Raw genomic sequence first — 20,933 nt, 5'->3', positions numbered from 1 at the left:
GAAACATTCTACTAAATGACTGTATTTGGATGTTTTTGATATTATCTTTTAATATCACTACCTTCATTTTTTTAACATAGCATTGTGTTTTCTGAAATGACTACAATAAAATGTATTTTTTAAATTGTTAAACAACAAAAGGCAATATCATAGCAGTTTTCAGTGGTCAGTTTAGTCATCAAAGCAATGTGATAATGAGTCTCGACATGTCCTACCAGTCAATGGAATATACTTGTCCATAAGATATACTGTATACACAGTATATAGGTCTGGCCACAGTACACAGTATATAGGTCTGGCCACAGTGAGTCGATGAAAGTGACCCGTGTGTACTAGAGGTTGACCGATAATGATTTTTCATCGCCGATACCGATACCGATTATTGGAGGACCAAAAAAGCCCATATCGATTAATTGGCCAATTTATATATATATATATACATATATTTGTAGTAATGACAATTACAACAATACTGAATGAAGAATGAACACCTTCATTTTAACTTAATATAATACATCAATAAAATCTATTTTGTCTCAAATAAAAAATGAAACATGTTCAATGTTCAACATGTTAACTTTCTTACATGGCACATACTGCACTTTTACTTTCTTCTCAAACACTTTGTTTTTGCATTATTTAAACCAAATTGAGCATGTTTCATTATTTATTTGAGGCTAAATTGATTTTATTTATGTATTATATTAAGTTAAAATAAGTGTCCATTCAGTATTGTTGTAATTATCCTTATTATAAATGAAAACATTTTTTTAAAAATCGGCCAATTAATCGGCATCAGGTTTTTTTTTTGGTCCTCCAATAATCGGTACTGGTATCGGCGTTGAAAAATCATTATCAGTCGACCTCTAATCCTTACCACTGCTCCACCTGGCTATCAGCAGAGCCTTGTCTGGCAGCGAAACAGTTCATTCAGCCTCATTTACTGCCTTTAAAAAACATAGCTGATATGGTTGACTTGCAAATGTGGTTTCAACTGACAATTAAGATGTACAAACTATGGCATTAGGGAACGAAGAGCAGATAAGCGTCAATCTGTAATTTCTATTCAGAGGTAGTCAATATAACTATTTGTTCAACACTTTTGAAATATACTTCGACAGAATTCAGAATATGGGCTGTTCTTGTAGTATTCTCCCTCTACACCAAGTCAGAATGATAGGATAAATAAAGGGATCATATAAACAGATAATGAAAGCTCTTACAGTATTCGATGATTACATTTCTCTAAAACAGGCTATAGGCTACATGTGCACCACCAATTCAGAACAGTAGGCTAAGTTATGAGGGAGGAAAGGGACCAAATTATTAGGGTGAGGCACATGGGCGACTAACAGCTTACTACACAACACAATTAGTATTAGTTTCTTAGCTACAGTATACATATCTCCCTGGCATGCTACATCATTTATGCAGCAGCAAACAATAATACATTTTTGGGCTCACTTTGTTGTACTGTGCTCATTTGAATGGGAAGGTGGCCCAGCGGTCCTTCTTGTGGGCTCTAGAAAGAGGCCCGAAATCCCGACATGCAATTCCAAGTTGGATGACCGTTCTAAATTATTTTCTGAATTTTCCTAGTCAGAGCTAGTTTTATCCGAGTTCCCAGTTGTCTCTAACTCACTGAAGTCTGAAATTTCCCAGTTCTGAGTTTCCAGTTGTTTTGAATGTGGTAGTCATGCTGGATTGACAGCGTGACCATTGTATTCAAACTTTTCTGGCCTATGGCATCTCATCGCTGCAACTCCCCTACAGACTCGGCGAAGGTCGAGAGACTTTGACACATTGCTCACTTGACTCGGAAGCCAGCCGCACCAATGTGTCAGAGGAAATACTGTCGAACTCATGACTGAAGTCAGCTTGCAGGAGCCCGGCCCACCACAAGGAGTCGCAGGAGCATGATGAGACAAGGACATCCCGGCTGGCCAAACCCTTTTTCCAAGTCAACCAGCATGTTTCCCGTCCTCCTGCTTTTTGCTATTCTCCTTTTTCTAGTCCTGCTGATTTTGTCTCTGGACTCTGCTTGACCATTCTGCCTACCTTGACCACAAGCCTGTCTGCCAATCTGTACTTCCTGGACTCTCATCTGGTTTTGACCTTTTGCCTGTCCACAACCATTCTCTTGACTTACATCTGTAATCGCAGCAAAAGGTGGCGCTACAAAGTATTAACTTAAGGGGGCTGAATAATTTTGCACGCCCAATTTTTCAGTTTTTGATTTGTTAAAAAAGTTTGAAATATCCAATAAATGTCGTTCCACTTCATGATTGTGTCCCACTTGTTGTTGATTCTTCACAAAAAACTACAGTTTTATATCTTTATGTTTGAAGCCTGAAATGTGGCAAAAGGTCGCAAAGTTCAAGGGGGCCGAATACTTTCGCAAGGCACTATATGTCTAATGTCGACAGACATCATACCCCCCCCCCCACACACACACAGTTTAGTTGCAGAGATTCAGAGAGGGCTACAGTCAATGCAGATATAGACACAGATATAGCAGAGTTGCTGAAGGATGATGAGGATGCCATTTATGCCATTTATGTATACTTTGATGGCACTTGGCACAAGAGAGGATTCACTTCTTACTATGGGATAGCTGTGTGTATTGGTGCTGGTACCAGCGAGCCCTAGAAAATGTGATGATCCACCCAGTCACAAAAACCATGGAGGCCATACATTTGTTAATAGTGAGGTTGCACAGAAAATTTGACCCGTACATCATAGAAAGTCTAATGATAACCTCCTCAAATGAATGAAGCACAGAGGAACTCAGAATGCAAATGAATGTCTGAAATATGGTCGCGATGCCCCAAAACTGTCTTCGTGGGCCAAAGCCGCATTGACGCAGCAGCCAGTATGGCAGTAGCCATGTTCAATGAGGGAGCCAGTGCTAGATCAAATGTGATGGACAAATTGTGTCTTGACAACACTTTGGTGACACTGGAAGCAATCAAAGAGGAGTTGTGAGAGTTGATGCTGCTTCACTGGAGTACACTCTAAAAAGAAAGGTTTGCTGGAGTATCCTTTAAGGGTTCTTCAAATTGAAACTGTGGGGGAACCCCTAAGTTCTTTGAAGAACCTTTTAAATGGATCTTCAAAGAACCCCTTTTTAATGGATCCTTGTATAATCTTTTGAAGAACCTTTGAGGTTCATTTTTGAAGTAGCCCCCCTCCCCTATTATTAATAATAATAATAATTATGCATAACAATAACTACATGTTTTAGTTCTCAGTGTTTATTATGATTTTAGTGGAAAAGCTGAATAAAAAAAATAAAATATGAGGTAAACTCCAGGCAGAGCCCCAAAGTCCAATGAGTATATCCTCTGGCTTGTTAATGTGTTGATGTTCTCTGTATCCATAGCCAGAATAATGTTGCAGGGCATGGTGATGGAACAGGTTCCCTGTTATATTCGTCAGAGGTGTAGGGAGGGTGAAGTATGTGAATCCCCAAAATAGTAATTATACAGATGATTAACAAAATATGCACACAACAGTATTCATACCTTGTTTTTGTGTTGAATGTGAATGAACCAATATTGACACAGTATATTTTTCATACATATACCTTGTCCATAATGTAGAGGCCTATGGGATATTGATTGAAGAGGTAAGGGAGGAGGATGGTAAATATGATCTGCATTACATACCAATTGACATACCTTTGTATGACTCCTTGTCTGTATACCTGCAGACACAGACACAAAAGTGACCCGTTTAGTTATCTGCACCCGATACAGCCTTCAACATATTCTTACCTCTTTGTTGATTTATATCCATTGAATTGTGTCATTTTAATTGCATTATTAAATTGTTCCCCGTGCACCAATTCATTGTTCTCAGTCTTCAAAGGACGTACTTTCACATTATTCCACACAGGTACTTAGGTCTTATAGTCAGACTTTTACAGAGGCTTTTTTATATCTTGTGTTTTGATTTGAAGTTTTATCTGTAAATATATGCAAAATATGCATCCATCATGTGAAAAGTTTGACCTTTGACCTCTTATCACAATAAAACAAAAAAACATTCTGCCCTGATGCAATGTGTTGAAAAACAGATTTTCGTAATGTGCATGTTAGGGCATATTTATGGAGGTTTGGCCTTGTTTGCGTATTCAAATGTTAGAATATATCAAACTTGTAATGCAATAATATATTGTATTCATGTATACTTTCAACTGGTAAAGTCTTGCCTGTGGTGCCTGGCCTATGAAATACGTTTTGTTGTCCTGATCTTCATCATTCTAATAAGATCCTTGAAGAAAATAGGACTACAATTAGATGCAGAAGGCTGTCACTTCTCTTCACTTTGATTGTATGGTTATGGGACTGAATAAAGAACGACTAAAGCCTACAGCTATCGCACATTCGCTCTACTTTCAAACTACCGGTAAGTACTATTGGCTGCTGAATTTAACATTCAGCAAAAAAAGGGCTAGCATCCCTCAGAAGACATCAGCCAAGACCTCAGAAAAAAATTGATCTCCACAAGTCTGGTTCTTCCTTGGGAGCAATTTCCAAATGCCTGAAGGTACCACGTTCAACTGTACAAAACAATAGCACGCAAGTATGAACACCATGTGACCACACAGCCGTCATACCGCTCAGGAAGGAGACGCGTTCTGAGATGAACGTACCCTTGTGCGAAAAGTGCAAATCAATCCCAGAACAACAGCAAAGGACCTTGTGAAGATGCTGGAGGAAACAGGTAAAAAAGTATCTACGGTTAAATGTGTCCTATATCAACATACCCTGAAAGGCCGCTCAGCAAGGAAGAAGCCACTGCTTCAAAACTGCCATAAAAAAAGCCAGACTATTGTTTGCAACTGCACATCTGGACAAAGATCTTACTTTTTGGAGAAATGTCCTCTGATCTGATGAAACAAAAATAGAACTGTTTGGCCATAATGACCATCGTTATGTTTGGAGGAAAAAGGAGGATGCTTGCAAGTTGAAGAACACCATCACAACCGTGAAGCATTGGGGTGGCAGCATTATGTTGTGGGGGTGCTTTGCTGCAGGAGGGACGGGTGCGCTTCACTAAATAGATGGAAGTATGAGGAGGACAATTATGTGGATATATTGAAGCAACAACTCAGGACATTAGTCAGGAAGTTAAAGCTTGGTCGCACATGGATCTTCCAAATCGACAATGACCCGAAGCACAGTTGTGGGAAAAAAATACTTAAGGACCACAAAGTCAAGGTATTGGAGTGGCCAACACACAGCCCTGACCTCAGTCCTATACATGTCTGGGCAGAAGTGAAAAATTATGTGAGAGCAAGGAGGCCAACAAACCTGACTCAGTTACACCAGCTCTGTCAGGAGGAATGGGCCAAAATTCACCCAACTTATTGTGGGAAGCTTGTGGAAGGCTACCCAAAACATTTGACCCAAGTTAAACAATTTAAAGGCAATGCTACCAAATACTAATTGAGTGTATGTCAACTTCTGACCCACTGGGAATGTGATGAAATAAATAAAAGCTGAAATAAATCATTCTCTTTACTATTATTCTGACATTTCACATTAAAATAAAGTGGTGATCCTAACTGACCTAAGACTGGGAATTTTTACTAGTATTAAATGTCAGGAATTATGAAACACTAAGTTTAAATATATTTGGCTAAGGTGTATGTAAACTTCCGACTTCAACTGTATCTGGCAATAAAATGTGTGGTTTCTCACTCACCCAGAGAAATTCCCAGCTTTATGTTTTTAGTAAATGCACAGCAGTTTTGAATTGATTGAGTTATTTTAATTAAAAATATTATCTTATTTTGTAGTATTTCTCACAGTAGAGGAGAAAGTGTGTCTCTGTCTCTACCTCCCCTGTTGTGCAGTGACCGACCACATAGAATCTGGTCTTTGGGTAGCCATGTCTTTTTGTTTCTCCCTTTTTCTGTAGCCAAATCATTGGTAGTTGCTGAGCCTGTATTTGGTCAGGATCTGTCCCTGTTTTATATATCTGACAGAGAAGTGATATTCTGCCTATTTTTATTCTCTTTTGAGGACCAAATAGCAATTCAGTTTATTCTGTGTTTTTCTTTCATTTCCCCAATTTCTCAAATAGGTTTTCATTTCTGTAACAATTTGATTGATGTCCCTGTGTGTTTCGATAATAGGGTTGTTTAGTGTTTAACAGCTGACATAAGGGACTCTTTTCAGGGTTCAGCTCTTGGGTTTCCAGTGCTTTGAATTGCAAGGATGTTTTGGGGCTTAATGTCAAATGGTGCCAACATTTGAGTGTCCTTTTCCTTATATTTACAATTATTAATTAATTAATTCCATATAGTGGAATTGGTAAGTTTACTTTTAGTGTATTCACTGGTAGATCAAATCCACCAGAACCACATCTTTTTTTGTCCCAGCTACCATTGGGCATATTCAATCATGGTATTTCCTCATTTGAAGGAATGTCTGCTGCTCTGATTCCTGGCCGTTTTCTGGATCATTACCACTTTGGTGTTCTGAAAGTTGATGTTGATTGCCCCGTTGATGCTGTATTCCTAAATAATGTTACGTTGTTCCTGTAGACCTTGCTCTGTTGGTGACAGTAGGACAAGGTCATCTGTGTGGAGCAGGAATCTGACCTCCTTATCTTTAAGGTTGAGTCCGGGGGCTGCAGATAGGTACAACAGTGCTAGTTCATTGATGTAGAAGTTGAACAGAGTTGGACTGAAACTGCAGCCTTGCCTCACCCCTCACCGTTGTGCAAAAAACCAGTTAATTTTTGTTCAGTTTAATACTACATGTGTTGTTCAAGTAAATATACTTGATGATGTCATATGTGGAATCAAAAGCATTCTTAAAATCAACAAAACACGCAAATACTTTTCCTCTACTTTGCTGGTGGTTTATTATTGTGTGTAATGTGTGTATGTGGTCTGTTGTTCTGTGTTTGGTGGAAAGACAATTCGTTTTTTGCTGAGAGCGTTGTGTTGTGTGAGGAAGGTCTATATTCGGTCAATGAGAATACAGCAGAACAGTTTCCCCATGTTACTGGTGACATATATTCCCCTAAAGTTATTAGGGTCTAATTTGTCACCTTTTTATATATGGCTGTTATGAGCCCCTTGTTCCAAATATCAGGGAAGCAGCACCTCTCTAAAACTGTGTTCAAACATTCCTGATGCTGTCAGGGACAGGTTTAAGGTTTTGTATTTTCTGTGAAATTTCAGCCTGTATAATTTGATAGTCAATTGGGTTGTGGTTGTTTTTAATTGCGTGTTCTAGGGAGCTGAGTTGTTTCGCATCTTTTTTTTGGTTTAAAGTAAGGTCTTCTTACTTTGATTTGATTTGATTCTGATGGTATTATTCCAAAGAGACTTTCAAAGTGATCTTTCCAAATGTTTTCTATAGCTTATGGCTATACAGAAGTTTGTTCAGGGCACTTTTGTCTCTGCAATTGATTATGGTGACTTGCATATGCATTCAGCCTCCTCTGTCTTACAGAGACTGGACTCTGTTTATCATGCAGCCTCCTCTGTCTTACAGAGACTGGACTCTGTTTATCATGCAGCCTCCTCTATCTGACAGAGACTGGACTCTGTTTATCATGTAGCCTCCCTCCTCTGTCTTACAGAGACTGGACACTGTTTATCATGCAGCCTCCTCTGTCTTACAGAGACTGGACTCTGTTGATCATGTAGCCTCCTCCTCCATCTTACAGAGCCTGGACACTGTTTATCATGCAGCCTCCTCTGTCTTACAGAGACTGGACTCTGTTTATCATGCAGCCTCCTCTGTCTTACAGAGACTGGACTCTGTTTATCATGCAGCCTCCTCTGTCTTACAGAGACTGGACTCTGTTTATCATGCAGCCTCCTCTGTCTTCCAGAGACTGGACACTGTTTATCATGCAGCCTCCTCTGTCTTACAGAGACTGGACTCTGTTTATCATGCAGCCTCCTCTGTCTTACAGAGACTGGATTCTGTTTATCATGCAGCCTCCTCTGTCTTACAGAGACTGGACTCTGTTGATCATGTAGCCTCCCTCCTCTGTCTTACAGAGACTGGACACTGTTTATCATGCAGCCTCCTCTGTCTTACAGAGACTGGACTCTGTTGATCATGTAGCCTCCCTCCTCCGTCTTACAGAGCCTGGACACTGTTTATCATGCAGCCTCCTCTGTCTTACAGAGACTGGACTCTGTTTACCATGCAGCCTCCTCTATCTGACAGAGACTGGACTCTGTTTATCATGCAGCCTCCTCTGTCTTACAGAGACTGGACTCTGTTGATCATGTAGCCTCCCTCCTCCGTCTTACAGAGACTGGACACTGTTTATCATGCAGCCTCCTCTGTCTTACAGAGGCTGGACTCTGTTGATCATGTAGCCTCCCTCCTCCGTCTTACAGAGCCTGGACACTGTTTATCATGCAGCCTCCTCTGTCTTACAGAGACTGGACTCTGTTTACCATGCAGCCTCCTCTATCTGACAGAGACTGGACTCTGTTTATCATGCAGCCTCCTCTGTCTTATAGAGACTGGACTCTGTTTATCATGCAGCCTCCTCTATCTGACAGAGTCTGGACTCTATTTATCATGCAGCCTCCTCTGTCTTACAGAGACTGGACTCTGTTTATCATGCAGCCTCCTCTATCTGACAGAGACTGGACTCTGTTTATCATGCATCCTCCTCCGTCTTACAGAGACGGGACTCTATTTATCATGCATCCTTGTGCTTTGTTACAAATGCCAAGTCACTCACCCACCATTTCACCTTGTACCAAATGGTGGGTTGGACCTCGTTTTATATGCACAGAAATATACATGTGTATGTGTTCATCTACAAAGCCCTTATGGGTAAACTCCCTCTTAACATCTGTAGTCTGGTCTCCTTCACCACCAGCAGTTACCATACATGTTCTGTTAGGTGGTCACTACTTAAAGTCCCCAGGACATTCACAGTATAGTATTAGGCAAGACTACCTTCTTGTCTTGTGCACCAGGGGCATGGAATAGTCTACTATCCATGCATCATCTAGATATGTTAGTGCCACTGAATGAATTCAATATACTGATGGGAGACTCTGTTACGGAGGAGTGTAAACATTTTTTTTAGGCTGGATCAGGTTGTTGTATTGTTATTTTGTTTTAATTCTGTAATGTAATAATTGTTTCTGCCTTCTTGGTCAGGTCTCCCTTAAAAAAGAGACTCTGGGTCTCAATATGCTTTTCCCGGTTAAATAAAGGTTAAACAAAAAAATGAATTCTCCCAGAAGTGGTTTAAATCAATGGAGTCTTCAATCTCTTTCAGAGTGTTCTCACAATGCTTCCATTTATTAAATCTTAGGTTTTGTTTGTATTCTTCCAATGTGTCACAATATATTCGCTGAACGTCTCTATCTTGTGGTTGGTGAAGTTTTTTGATAAATTGTTTCCTTAAGAGATTACATTTGGCACCAAACCATTTCTCTTTTTGAGGTTTTGAATAACAACAGTTTTTTCTTTCGCATAAATGTGCTTTGTGGCTGCTTGATGATAGATCTCATTTCATTTGTTCACAGCCACATGTATGTCAGGGAGGTTTGGGATGAATGTACTTGAAAGTTAGCCATTGATACAGGTTGTAGTTTCTGGGGAGTGGAATGTTGTGTTGAAGTATGTTGCGATGTCAGGGTTCCATCTGTACGTTTTATTTAGATGAATCAGTGTACAGGGAGGGCTCTGTTTGTGTGGTCTTTGGGTAGAGATGTCTTTTTAAAAAGACAGAAATCTGACAGTGGTCAATGGACAATGGCCTCTGTGGTCTGACAGTGAACGTAGTAATGGAGGAGGGGTCCAAGTCTGAGATTGCATTAGTCAACAACACTGGTACCGAGAACTGAGCAGTAGTTCTATGTTTTAATGATGTAAGTATAATTTCCCTTGAAAAACAGCCCCAGACCATTATTCCTCCTTCACCAAACTTTACAGTTGTCACTATGCATTGGGGCAGGTAGCGGTCTCCTGGCATCTGGCAAACCCAGATTAGTCCATCAGACTGCCAGATGGTGAAGGGTGATTCATCACTGCAGAGAACATGTTTCCACTGCTCCAGAGTCCAATGGCGGCGAGATTTACAGTGTCAAGCCGACGCTTGACACTGCGCATGGTGATCTTTAGCTTGTGTGCAGCTGCTCGGCCATTTCACTATGCACTTCAGCACTCAGCAGTCCTGTTCTGTGAGCTAATGTGGCCTACCAGTTCGCAGTTGAGCTGTTGTTGCTCCTAGATGTTTCCACCTCACAATAACAGCACGTACAATTGACCAGGGCAGAAAGGCTGTAGCAGGCTGGGAGGTTGGCGGGTCAGGGTAGGCTGTAGCAGGCTAGAAGGGTGGCAGGTCAGGGTAGGCTGTAGCAGGCTAGAAGGGTGGCAGGTCAGGGTAGGCTGTAGCAGGCTGGGAGGTTGGCGGGTCAGAGTAGGATGTGACAGACTGGGAGGTTGGCAGGTCAGGGTAGGCTGTAGCAGGCTAGAAGGGTAGCAGGTCAGGGTAGGCTGTAGCAGACTGGGAGGTTGGCGGGTCAGAGTAAGATGTGACAGACTGGGAGGTTGGCAGGTCAAGGTAGGCTGTAGCAGGCTGGGAGGTTGGCAGGTCAGTGTGGATGCTAAGAGGCTGAGAGAGCTTGTGAGGCAGATGTAGTGAAGGCTACACTTGCCTCAACTCTTCTACAAGGGTCTGGACAGTGTCACATTCTTGTTGTTTGCTCTCCCTGTATTCCGTTATATTGACTTCAAGCAGGAAGAGGCAGTTCTGGATTTGTTTCATCGATAATGTTTATGGTGTGCACACAGCTGCTACAGGCGACAGAAGGAGTACTGTGGGCCTCCTGTTTTGAAGCACAGGTTATGGGAGTTGCAGGCATTGTTAGTGGAGACATGTTAGTTTTTAGTTCATCATCTACTAGAGGTTTTATCATGTCAAACACTTTTTCAAACAGCTCTAAACTGGCCTCAGAGCCATGGATCATTACATTTCTGTTATAACACATATTAATATTCCACTTCGGGTTTGTACATACAATTGTCTCAAGGTCTTGTTTCCCAACATTTTAAGTTGTTTGTTTTCCTTGCACAGGGCTGCATGCCAAGCATTTCAACATTCAGTGAAAAATAGAACATCTACCTTGATTTCATTTGTGGGTGTCAGTAATCTATGTGTGCAGAGGGTCCCTGGTTCAAGCCCGGGTAGGGGAAAGGGGACAGACTAACGTTACATTGATTACAGCTGGATACAGTAGATGTTACAGCTGGTTTGCACTTGGCTAGTTGTATATAGGCATTTTTGATTGTCCAATTTGTTATTAGTCATTAGCTAGGTTTTTTATGTAACAACAGGTAGCAAGTAGCTAGAATCTCTCCTAGCAATGTGTAAACAACTGTTAATTTGTTAGCTTGTTAGGTTTCCAGTTGAGCAATCAGGATAAAAGTTGTTTTCTGATGTACAGTTGAAGTCAGAAGTTTACATACACCTTAGCCAAATACATTTAAACACAGTTTTTTTTTTACAATTCCTGACAATTAATCCTATTAAAAACGCACTGTCTTAGGTCAGCTGGGATCACAACTTTATTTTAAGAATGTGACATGTCAGAATAATAATAACATTCCCAGTGGGTCAGAAGTTGACATACATTCTGCAGAATTATCCTAAATATCAAAAAGAGAGTACCAAATAATGCATGCAGAGTGGAACTCAGATGATTCCCTTAAATTGTAAATATAAAGAAAATGACACTCAAATGTTGGCACCATTTGACATTAAGCCCCAAAACATCCTTGCAATTCAAAGCCCAATTCAGAACCCTGAAAAGAGTCCCTTATGTCAGCTGTTAAACACTAAACAACCCTATTATCGAAACACACAGGGACATCAATCAAATTGTTTCAGAAATGAAAACCTATTTGAGAAATTGGGGAAATGAAAGAAAAACACAGAATAAACTGAATTGCTCTTTGGCCCTCAAAAGAGAATAAAAATTGGCAGAATATCACTTCTCTGTCAGAGATATAAAACAGGGACAGATCCTGACCAAATACAGGCTCAGCAACCACCAACGATTTGGCTACAGAAAAAGGGAGACACAAAAAGACATGGCTACCCAAAGAGCAGATTCTATGTGGTCACTGCACAACAGGGGAGGTAGAGACAGAGACACACTTTCTCCTCTACTGTGAGAAATACTACAAAATAAAAATGGTCATTAAAATTTCTCAATCAATTCCAAACTTCTGTGCATTTACTAAAAACATAAAGCTGGAAATGTTTCTGGGTGAGTGAGAAACCAAGTCGGAAGTTTACATACACCTTAGCCAAATACATTTAAACTTCGTTTTTCACAATTCCTGACATTAAATCCTAGTAAAAATTCCCTGTCTTAGGTCAGTTAGGGTTCCCACTTTATTTTAAGAATTTAAAATGTCAGAATAATAGTAGAGAGAATGATTTATTTCAGCTTTTATTTATTTCATCACATTCCCAGTGGGTCAGAAGTTGACATACACTAATGTTTCGGGTAGCCTTCCACAAGCTTCCCACAATAAGTTGGATGAATTTTGGCCCATTCCTCCTGACACAGCTGGTGTTACTGAGTCAGGTTTGTAGGCCTCCTTGCTCGCACATGCTTTTTCAGTTCTGGCCAGAAATGTTCTATAGGATTGAGGTCAACGCTTTGTCATGGCCACTCCAATACCTTGACTTTGTTGTCCTTAAACCATTTTGCCACAACTTTGGAAGTATGCTTGGGGTCATTGTCCATTTGGAAGACCCATTTGCGACCAAGCTGTAACTTCCTGACTGATGTCTTGAGATGTTGCTTCAATATATCCACATAATTCTCAACCTGATGATGCCATCTATTTTGTGAAGTGCAACAGTCCCTCCTGTAGCAAAGCATCCCCACAACATGATGCAGCCACCCCCGTGCTTCACGGTTGGGATGGTGTTCTTCTACTTGCAAGCATCCTGCTTTTTCCTCCAAACATAACGATGGTCATTATGGTGAAACAGTTATTTTTATGTTTCATCAGACCAAAGTACAATATTTGTCCCCATGTGCAGTTGCAAACCATAGTCTGGCTTTCTTTATTGTGGTTTTGAAATGGCACTTCCTTGCAGAGCGCCCTTTCAGGTTTTGTCTATATAGGACTCGTTTTACTGTGAATATAGATACTTTTGTACCTGTTTCCTCAAACATCTTCACAAAGTCCTTTGCTGTTGTTCTGGGATTGATTTGTACTTTTCGCACCAAAGTACGTTCATCTCCAGGAGACATACCTGAGCGATGTGACGGCTGCGTGGTCCCATGGTGTTCATACTTGCATACTATTGTTTGTACAGGTGAACGTGGTACCTTCAGGCGTTTGGAAATTGCTCTCAAGGATGAACCAGACTTGTGGAGGCCTACAGTTTTTTTTCTGAGGTCTTGGCTGATTTCTTTTGATTTTGCCATGATGTCAAGCAAAGAGGCACTGAGTTTGAAGGTGGGCCTTTAAAAACATCCACTGGTACACCTCCAATTGACTCAAATGTCAATTAGCCTATCAGAATCTTCTAAAGCCATTTTCCAAGCTGTTTAAAGGCACAGTCTACTTAGTGTATGTAAACTTCTGACCCACTGGAATTGTGATACAGTGAATTATAAGTGAAATAATCTGTTTGTAAACAATTTTTAGAAAAATGACTTGTGTCATGCACAAAGTAGATGTCCTAACCGGCTTGCCAAAACTATAGTTTGTTTACAAGAAATGTGTGGAGTGGTTGAAAAACGAGTTTTAATGACTCCAACCTAAGTGTATGTAAACTTCCAACTTCAACTGTATTCTCTTTTTCTGATTTTAGTTTGTTAGTCCTTCATCCTTTTCCTTCACTCAATTGTTTTCCTCAAATGTACTCTTCCTCTAAATCGTTTGAAATATGATATATAATACAAGATATTAGGAGCTCGTCATTTTACCAGCTGCTCTTTGAACTCTCTCTCTCTCTCTCTCTCTCTCTCTCTCTCTCTCTCTCTACAGGATGATCCCTCTCTCTCTTTTTTTTTCTGCTCTCTCTAATTTATTTCCTAATTCTCGTTCTCTGGGCCTGTATTTTACAGGATGATCCCTTTTTTGATTTCTTTGTTTGAAGTTGCCACAATCCATAACATCTGTAAGTGGTTTAGAGGCGAGAGATGTAAAAACATGTTCATCCCAACTTTATAACAGGATCTGAAACAGGATCATATTCAGATGTTGTCTGTAGAGAGGACTAATGGATAAGAACTGTACCAGGGCCAGATAAAAACACAGACACCTCAATGGTCTGTCCAGATAAAGAATAACAACTGCAGCTGGGTCAGATACAAACACAAACAGCTGATAGGGGTCTATCTAGAAAGAAAAAGAACTGAACCAGAGTCAGTTCTAAACACAGATAAAAACACAGAGCTTAAACAGAGGATAGTCAACTAATAGGAACTATATCTAATTATTATCTAAAAACACAACCTTACTCCACACCTCTGCTCTGTGTGTTGTAACACAATAACACATAAACGGGCAGCTGAGCAGTAAGAGGGCTTGGGACCCCCTCAGCTGATTTTATTGGGGATTGACCGCAATCGCCTGTAAATTGTGTGTTCGTGTGTTCGTGTGTGCGTGTGAACGTCCTTTGCGTGTGTATGACTTGTGTAAGTGTGTGCATGGGTAGTTTAGGCAGATTTAAACACATGATGTTATTGTGAGGGAATTAGATTTATAGAGAGAGAGACAGATTATTATATTATATACACTCAAGGTAGCTAATGAGGGGGAGGAAAGAATGTGTGTGTGTGTGTGTGTGTGTGTGTGTGTGTGTGTGTGTGTGTGTGTGTGTGTGTGTGTGTGTGTGCGTGTGCGTGTGCGTGTGCGTGTGTGTGCGTGCGTGCGTGCGTGCGTGCGTGCGTGTGTGTGTGTGTGTGTGAAAGATTTGCGGCAGGAACACGTGTGTGTGATTTGCGGCATAAGCACATACCATTTAATTGACACAGTGTCTTCTGATTGGAAGAGAGCTGTCCTCTACAAGGCTGCTTAACCGTGTGCTTGGTTCTGAGCGAAGAGAGACAGATGTGGAGAGAGAGAGGGGTGGAGGAATGGAAGGGAGTGGTATAAGAGATTGCAAGAGGGTTTAGCGTTTAGGGTGCCCCTAGTGGCTGGTTTCTATTTCCCAACATCCTCAGACATGGATGGATGTCAAATACTGACTTGTATCACGGGTAAGCTGGCTGTTTATTCCAGCACCAACACACCTGATTTAAAATTGATAATGTAAAGTTCATTTGTCATTGAAGAGAGTGATGTTTTATTTTTTTCATTTATTTTACTAGGCAAGTCAGTTAAGAACAAATTCTTATTTTCAATGATGGCCTAGGAACAGTGGGTTAACTGCCTTGTTCATGGGCAGAATGACAGATTTCTACCTTGCCAGCTCTGGGATTTGATCTAGAAACTTTACAGTTACTAGTCCAATGCTCTAACCACTAGGCAACCTGCCGCCCAATAATGTTGCTGTTGTCACGATTAAGTTACTGAATACATTTTTTTAATATGGGGTTTCAGACTAGTTGGAATGGAGGAATAGGAAACCTTCACACATACCCGTCTTTACAGTTTACTTTCTCTCCAGTTTCTATACAGGATATCTAGGCCCATTAAAGCCTTGTTCCATGGAAACTGTGCTGTGACTTGCTTGGCAAGAGAGATAGTGGTCGGACTGTGGTCTGAGACGGAGATGGAGCGAGAGAGAGAGAGAGAGAGAGGGAGAAAGAGAGAGGGAGGGAGAGAGAGAGAAAGAAGGAGAGCAGCCCACAGAGCGAGATAGAGAGAGAGAGAGAAAGGGAGAGAGAGAGAGGAAGAGAGAGAGAGAGAGAGAGAGAGAGAGAGAGAGAGAGAGAGAGAGAGAGGAGAGAGAGACAGAGGAGAGAGAGAGACGGGGAGGGAGAGAGAGAGAAAGGAGGAGAGCAGCCCATAGAGCGAGATAGAGAGAGGGAGCGAGAGAGAGGAAGAGAGAGAGAGAAAAGCATGCGGACCTGATGGCATCCTAAATGAGATGCTCAAACTCACTAGTGCAAAATTTAAATTGGCTATAGTAAAACTGTTTAATTTGATCCTGAGTGTAGGTTATTTCCCTGACATCTGGAATCAAGGACTCATATCCCCAATCTTTAAAAACGGAGACAAATTTGACCCTATCAATTACAGAGGCATTTGTGTGAACAGTAACCTGGGGAAGGTTTTCTGTAGTATTATAAATGTAAGAGTTCTAAACTTCCTTAATAAGCACAATGTCTTGAGTAAAAGCCAAATTGGATTTATACGAAAACATCGCACAACTGATCACATTTACACCCTACACACCCTGATAGATAAACATGTCCACCAAAATAATACCAAAATATACGCTTGCTTTTTTTTATTCTATTTGGCATACAGGACTGTTCTACAAAAATATTGAAAGTGATGTAGGGGGTAAAACAGGGGGTAAAACCTATGACATAATTAAATCAATGTATACTGGCAATACGTGCAGCATTAAAATTGGCAAGAAAATAACATAATTCTTTAATTAACCAGGGGCGGGGCCTTCGTCAGGGTTGCAATCTGAGCCCTGCACTCTTCAATATTTACATCAACGAATTGGCCACTATTCTAGAAAAATCCTCAGCCCCTGGTGTTAGTCTCCACAATTCAGAAGTTAAATGCCTACTCTTCGCAGATGACCTATGCCTGCTGTCACCCACAGCACATGGCCTACAGCAGAGCCTGGACCTGCTAGAGCAGTACTGCCTGACCTGGGCCCTGGCAGTAAACCCGAAAAAGACGAAAATAATGATTTTCCAGAGATGATCCAGATCTCAAGGAATTAGACCAAAGTTCTCAATTGGTACAAAATATATAGAGTACTGCACACACTACAATTACTTAGGTTTAAAAATAAGCTCAACTGGACACCTTAATGAGGCAGTGAATGAACTGAGAGAGAAAGCACGCAGGGCATTCTACGCCATTAAAAAGCTAAATTAAATTGAAAAACCTATTAACATTTGGCTAAAACTAATTGAATATGTAATTGAACCAATTGCACTTTGTGGCATCGAGGTGTGGGGTCCACTTGCAAAACAAGATTTTATCAAATGGGACAAACGTTATTTTGACACTTGGTTATTGTTGTTACTGTTGTCCCGTTGACTATTTTGATTCTCATTGTTATATTGTAAATATCCAAAATAAGCTTTGGCAATATGTACATTGTTACATCATGCCAATAAAGCAAATTTAATTGAAAAAAAAATAATTGAGAGAGAGAGGGAGAAAGAGAGACACGGACACTGACAAACATACATACATTACATGCACACACACACACACACACACACACACACACACACACACACACACACACACACACACACACACACACACACACACACACACACACAGAATGCAGGTTAGGTGTTGTGACTGTGTAATAATATGCTGGGAATGTGCCAATTTGGTTGAGGAACACAGAGCCTCTAATTGACGCTGAACAAACAACTGACCCAACTGACAACTGATACTGTATGCACAACCTACATAACATGCCATAACACTCAGCATACATACACACACCACACAAACACTTCACAATATTCACACTGAAGTAACTCTCTGGTCCTCTTTGGTATGAATGCCTGAAAAAGTTGATCTGGACCCTCCTTGGTTGATATCAAATCACATCAAATGTTATTGGTCCCATGCTTAGCATATGTTATTGTGGGTGAAATGCTTGTGTTTCCAGCAACGCAGCGCAGTAATCTAACTATTCACAATTATATACACAATACACACACAACCTAAAACTAAAATAATGGAATTAAGAAATCTATAAATATTAGGATGAGCAATGTCCGAGTGGCATGTGATGAACAGAAATTAAATAATGTGTCCCTGTACAAAGAGGGGGGGGGGGGTTCAAAATAAAAAGTAGCAGTCAGTATCTGGTGTGGCCACCAGCTGCTTTAAGTATTGCAGTGCATCTCCTCATGGACTGCACCAGATTTGCCAGTTCTTGCTGTGAGATGTTACCCCACTCTTCCACCAAGGCACCTGCAAGTTCCCTGACATTTCTGGGGGGAATGGCCCTATTCCTCACCCTCCGATCCAACAGGTCCCAGAGGTGCTCAATGGGATTGAGATCCGGGCTCTTCGCTGGCCATGGCAGAACACTGACATTCCTGACTTGCAGGAAATCATGAGCAGTATGGCTGGTATGGCTGAGGGTCATGTCAAGATGAGCCTGCAGGAAGGGTACCACATGAGGGAGGAGGATGTCTTCCCTGTTACGCACAGTGTTGAGATTGCCCGCAATGACAACATGCTTTCAGTCAGATGATGCTGTGATACACTGCCCCAGACCATGATGGACCCTCCACCTCCAAATCGATCCCACTCCAGAAAACAGGCCTTGGTGTAACGCTCATACCTTCGACGTTAAACACGAATCCGACCATCACCCCTGGTGAGACAAAACCGCAACTCATTAGTGAAGAGCACTTTTTGCCAGTCCTATCTGGTCCAGCAATGGTGGGTTTGTGCCCATAGGCAACATTGTTGCTGGTAATGTCTGGTGAGGACCTTACAATAAACTATATTGAGGTGTGTGTGTGTGTGTGTGTGTGTGTGTGTGTGTGTGTGTGTGTGTGTGTGTGTGTGTGTGTGTGTGTGTGTGTGTGTGTGTGTGTGTGTGTGTGTGTGTGTGTGTGTGTGTGTGTGTGTGTGTCTGTGTGTGTGTGTGTGTGTGTGTGTGTGTGTGTGTGTGTGTGTGTGTGTGTGTGTGTGTGTCAAGCAGCCCAGTTGGAGTGTTGTGGGATCTTTAGATAGGTGAGGTGGCCTGCAGGGGCAAACCTTTCCACATTCCGTGTCACGCATGCACATACATGGACACACACACACAGCCCCTAAGGAAGCAACAACGCCTCTGTGCCGTTTCCCATATCTCCCTGCTCCTGCATAGATATATCATCTCAGCACCACTGTACTCACTGTTGTTTTTTAAAAATATTTTATTTATGCATTTTCCAATTAAGAACATTCAAAACAAAAGTGAAATGATATTAGACAACGATAGGACAAAGTGACAGTAACAGATGAGCATAACAAAAATAAATTATAATTATAATTATATAAACAAACATACAATAATAAAAAAATAACGAGACATTGGATCACCTGCCGTAGGCTACATATTATACATTACGTGTGAAGCATTATGTGAGGATTATATATAGATTCAATCAATGAGATGTGGGGGGAGATTCTCCATATATTCAATAAAAGGTTGCCAAATTCTTTAAAATGTCTTTAACTTATTCCTCAAACAGTAAGTGATTTTCTCCAAAGGGATACAACTATTAACTTCCGAAAGCCACATTGCAACTGGCAGGGAGGAATCCAATTTCCATTTCAAGGCAATACATTTCTTGGCAATTGCTAGCAATATTTCTGTTAGCTTTATAGTATGGCTTTGCCTAAGATTGGTGTTAGTAAAGTTACCCAGTTGACAGACCTCCGGGTCTAAAGGGAATGCAACCCCGTGAATTGAGGATATGGTATCGCATACTCCCTGCCAGAAACCGTGTAGTTTTGAACACTGCCAAGTGGAATGGAGGAATGTTCCTTCATCTGAGCCACATCTAAAACATAGGGAGGAGATATCTGGGTTGAACTTGTGCAGTCTAGATGGGTGATATAGAGCTGATGGAGGAAATGAAACTGGATCAGTCTGTATCTGGAGTTCAATGTGGATGGAACACCATCCCTGCATAGGTCACTCCATAGATCCTCATCAAGATCAATACCCAGATCTTTCTCCCATCTAAGTCGGGGTTTATCTAGCCCAGGCAGTGTTAGTCCTGACATAAGAGCATTGTAAACACGGGACATGGTCTTGAACAGTGGTTGGTCTGCGTGGCAGAGTTGTTCAATAGGTGACATTTAGGTAGGTTCCATTGTCCCTTGAGAGTCACCCTAATAAAGTTTCGTAGTTGTAGGTAGCTAAAGAAGTCCCTGTTAGGCAAGTGGTATTTCTGTTTCAGCTGATCAAAAGACATAAGAACTCCCTCCTCGTAACAATGTTCCAGAAGAGTGATCCCCTTATCAGACCATGGTCTAAAGTTACTATTCTGGAAAAACATAGGGATCAATCTATTGTTCCATAAAGGGATTTTAGGGGAAAGGAATCCCCCTCGTCCGAACAGCTCATGCAGTTTGCACCATTCCAGGACAGAATGTATGATTAAAGGGTTGTCTGTGATGGTTTTTATAGATTTTCTGTCCCATTTGTAAAACAAATCTGCCCCAGTGTCATCATTTACCTCAAGCTTTTCAATGTTCAACCATGAGGGAGAGGGACCATTGTCAAACCTCTGAGCCAGAAACCTAGACTGTGCAGCCCAGTAGTACATTCTAAAATTGGGGAGGTTTAAGACCCCTTGACTGTAATCAAGGGTCAGTTTATCCAGGCCAACCCTAGGGGGTTTGCCGTGCCAGATAAACCGTCTGGTCAGCTTGTCGAGAGAGGAAAAAAATGCTGCGGGAACAGGGATAGGGAGAGATTGAAACAGACATAGAAACCTGGGCAGGACATTCATTTTAATTACATTGATTCTACCCAGTAGAGTGAGAGGTAAGTCCATACATTTACAAAGGTCAACCTCCACCTTTTGCAACAAACTGGCCAGATTGAGTTTATAGAGGTTGTTCAGATTACCATCCACCATTATGCCCAAATATGTGAAGCCCATAGGCGACCATCTGAAAGGAAACTTGTGCTTGATGGTATGATGGTCAAAGACAGACAACGGTAAGATTTTGCTTTTATCAAAATTCACTTTATATCCAGAGAAAGAACTATAACGCTGTAGTAGG

At 41.1% G+C, this 20,933-nt stretch overlaps 1 protein-coding gene across 1 annotated transcript in view; it reads left to right on the top strand.

Annotated features, from left to right (window-relative positions):
- LOC118394883 (E3 ubiquitin-protein ligase RNF114-like) overlaps nt 1-20,933 on the top strand; it is a 345,693-nt gene that overhangs the window by 129,422 nt on the left and 195,338 nt on the right. The window lies entirely within an intron of this gene.

This window comes from Oncorhynchus keta, chromosome 15, assembly GCF_023373465.1.
Source record: "Oncorhynchus keta strain PuntledgeMale-10-30-2019 chromosome 15, Oket_V2, whole genome shotgun sequence".
In the NCBI taxonomy this organism is placed as follows: Eukaryota; Metazoa; Chordata; class Actinopteri; order Salmoniformes; family Salmonidae; genus Oncorhynchus; species Oncorhynchus keta.
The sequence above is the reverse complement of the archived record's forward strand: the minus strand, read 5'-3'. Positions and strand labels throughout refer to the sequence as shown.